The sequence below is a fragment of the Colobus angolensis genome, unplaced genomic scaffold (assembly GCF_000951035.1).
Source record: "Colobus angolensis palliatus isolate OR3802 unplaced genomic scaffold, Cang.pa_1.0 Scaffold211, whole genome shotgun sequence".
Classification (NCBI taxonomy): Eukaryota; Metazoa; Chordata; class Mammalia; order Primates; family Cercopithecidae; genus Colobus; species Colobus angolensis.
Genome location: NW_012115278.1, coordinates 1,158,014 through 1,161,609, shown reverse-complemented (window position 1 = coordinate 1,161,609; position 3,596 = coordinate 1,158,014). Strand labels below are relative to the sequence as shown.

The window sequence follows — 3,596 nt, the reverse complement described above, 5'->3', positions numbered from 1 at the left end:
CCGCTGTGGCGAGGTCGGCATCCCCCTTCCCCGCCCCCCGCCGCCGAGGCGAGTGTTTGGGGGCGCGTGGTCCGGAGGGGCTGGTGCCAGAAGTAGGCCCCTGGTGGCCGCGGCTGCTGCAGTCTTAACTGTCAGTCCTGGCTGAGCGCCGGCGGGAGGGTTTTGTCCCCCGAGGGGACGCGAGCGGGCCCGGGGCGGGGCTGGACGTGCGAGGCGTCGAGATTTGGGCCTCTTCGGAGAGAGGCTCGTCGAGCCAGCCGGGGCCCCAGACTGGGAAGGGCAGGCCCTTTCCTTCAAAGGGGAGCTCTTTCTCGGCGTTTTCGAGGTTTTGGGCTCTCTTGGGGAAGACATATTTAGCCGTGTGCTTGGTGGGTTGGGGTTTTGGGGGTGGATTGATGGGAAGGGAGGGCGGAGGAAGTGGTATGTCAAGCCCAAGGGTTGTGCGCACAGATTACTCATGTGTTGCGGTCCACCAGGATTTCTGAAGTTGAACGTGAGTTATTGGCTTGGCCAGAGACTGCTGTGTTATATGCAGACCTGCATGCAAGCAGTTGCCTTTTTTTTTTTTTCCCCCTTTTCACTGTAGAAAATGAAAAGGATGCTTTGCTCATCTTAGTGGTAAAGGCTTTTGTTGGTAAAGGTAGAATTGAATGTACCAAATGCCTTAGTCCGTGAAATTTTAAAAATAATTTTAATACACTGGTGAAGCTTGGCAAGCTTGAAAGAGAATTTAGCGTCTAAATTTTTTTAATGACTTTTTATGGATGTGCTAAATTAGTAACAGTACAAAATCTGTTTGAGATTATTAAGAGGCTGGGGTGCTGTTGCAAATGTAAACTAATAGCATATGGGGTTTGCAGTGCATAGTTAACCTCAGTCATGAAGGAATATGGATACGACCCGTAATTTTGGATCATTTCACTGCCTGCAATGTTGAGAGAAGCAGCAAATTATTACAGTTTTTTGGGAGACGACTTTAAGAAATACAACTGTTGCAAGTTACCTGTCAGAGACACAAAGATACCCAATCAATCTTGTGGAATAAATTGGACAAGTGGGGTAAAGTGTTTGTCTTACACTTCTGATCAATAAGTACTCTTACTTAAGAGGTGATTTGGTAAATCATGTGAAATTTAGAATTTAGGAGAGATAAGAAAGTTTTGTCTTGGTATGTATAGTGGAAATAGCTTTGAAATTAGATCCTGTTTTTAAATCTAAGCAACTTACCACATTTTCAGTGAAATGAATACAATATTAATGATGTGACTGATAAGCCCTAAGGATGACCAGAAACCCTAATAAGAAACGCTAATAGTCTGGACCAAAAATGAAAGGAAATAGCTTCAAGAAATAATTTGCAATGTTTGTGTATTTATAATATACACAGGAGAAATACAAGAACAGAATATGAAGAGGTAACTCATAATCTTTACAAAATTAGAATGTAAACTATGCAAGTCTTACTGTGTCAATATTTATTAACCTGCATTAGTTTGCTAAGTAGTATGCTCACCATTCTCTGGACATTGCCCCTGTCCCTGAGGAGCTTAACTTTATACAGAGATACAAAATACTGTGTTTTGATTTCCTTTCAGAGGATTTATAAGCTACTTATGTTTTATCTGTCCTAAATTCTGCCCTTTTTTTTTCATGGCTGAAAAAATAACTTCCTAAGAAAGACACGTACTAGTCACAGGTGTGGGGAAAAAGTGTTCTCATCCCACTTGTCCAGTCCATTTAACAGTATTTATTGGGTACCTACAGTGTCTTTGACATGTAACATGTAATCAGTTGTATTTCTTAAACTTCAGATCACTTCTATTTCAATCACCTCCTTCTCCCCTCCAAAAACATTTACTGTGTAAACTGTGATAATGCACTGTTTCTCTCGGTGTCAGTCAGTGGAATGATCCAGATTTATAAGTCATAGCAAAGTTTTTCATCCCAAGCTCTTAAAATGATGTTTCCAAATGTCCATTTTCTTAAATGACTGCTAATGTTCTTCAATCATGTTACACATATTTTGTTTAGACCTATAATTGTATAGGTCTAAATGTGGAAACATTACATTGTGTACATATGCAGCTGCTGAAAGAAAGTTAGTTTTCTAATTTATAGATCGGGGTGAAGACAAACTTTTAGAAGTGATCTTTCAGTAAAATACTGGATGAGGTCTTAGGTGCTCTTTTTATGCTGGTTCAGTACAAAAGTTTTTTTTGACTGGTTTTGAGTTTTCCCCTCACTGCCAAATGTAAGGATAAAATGTAGTAACAAGACATCTTGGTATGTATAGTGGTAATGTCTTTGGATTTAGACCCTACTTTTAATTCTGACCTTATTAATCTTGGTAAGCCACAGTTTTGTCATCTGTAAAATGGATTGGTGAAAATTCCCCAGAGTCGTGAGGCTTAAAGTATGTAAAACGCCTAACATGCAGGCACTCAGTAAGTATTACCTTAGAAATCTTCCTATCCAGTTTTTCTGAGTGGTCTGGAAGCACTTTGTATATAATGGACTACAGCATGTTATCCTTTATATTGTTTATTTCTTTTCTCATTAGCTATGAATTCTTTAAGGCCAGAATTCCTAGTGTTTACCAGAGAATGTGTTACCAGATGTCGTAGTCTGTTCTGGCTACTATTACAAAACACCACAGGGTGGCTTGTAAACAACAGAAGTTTGTTTCTCACCGTTCTGGGGGCTGAGAAGTCCGAGATCAAGGTACTGAGAAATTTGACATCTTAGTGAGGGGCCTCTTCCCCTGTTCCTAGGCGGCTAGCTGTCTTTTCACTGTAACCTCATGTAGTGGAAGAGTAGGGGGGCTCTATAGGGCCTGTTTTATAGAGGCATTAATTCCATTAATGAGGGCAAAGCCTCCCAAAGGCCCCACCTGTTAATACTATCACGTTGGTGGTTAGGCTTTCAACATGAATTTTGGGGGACACATTCAGACCACAGCACTACAGCAGTCATGAATTGGTTATTGGTAAATCAGTAAATGATCAACTAACATTGATTAGGCTCCTCCTGTGGCTTCTATGAGCTGAGCTAGGTACAGGCGCCACAAAGACAAGAAAGATGTCTGTCTTTTTGAATGCTTATATTTGAGTGACTTTCTCACATTCATGTGTGTGTGTTTGTGTAAAACCCCATCACATAATGGAACTTCATTCTCCCATGCTCTTCCAATCTAAGAGCAGTTCTATGAACTCAATACCTCCTACCCACCAGCTGCTCCTCTGAAAATTTACTTTTCTACTCATTTTAAAAAGTTCAACCCTCTAGCACATGCATTATTACTTCATGCCTTGGTCCCAGCCCACCACCCCAGTTTGTGTGTGTTTGTGTGTGTGTGTGTGTATGTATATAGAATTTAAAATTTTTGGCCGGGTGCGGTGGCTCATGCCTATAATCCCAACACTTTGGGAGGCTGAGGTGGGCGGATCACGAGGTTAGGAAATCGAGACCATCCTGGCTAACACGGTGAAACCCCCTCTCTACTAAAAATACAAAAATTAGCCAGGTGTGGTGGCGGGCACTTGGAGTCCCAGCTACTCGGGAGGCTGAGGCAGGAGAATGGCGTAAAACCTGGAGGC

The 3,596-nt window shown here is 41.8% G+C and overlaps 1 protein-coding gene across 1 annotated transcript in view; it reads left to right on the top strand.

Annotated features, from left to right (window-relative positions):
• Positions 1-75: 75 nt before the first annotated feature.
• UBE3A (ubiquitin protein ligase E3A) overlaps positions 76-3,596 on the top strand; it is a 100,000-nt gene continuing 96,479 nt past the window's right edge. The window contains exon 1 of the mRNA XM_011942869.1: positions 76-130. The gene's annotated coding sequence lies outside the window, so the exon portion shown is untranslated. The remainder of the gene's footprint in view (positions 131-3,596) is intronic.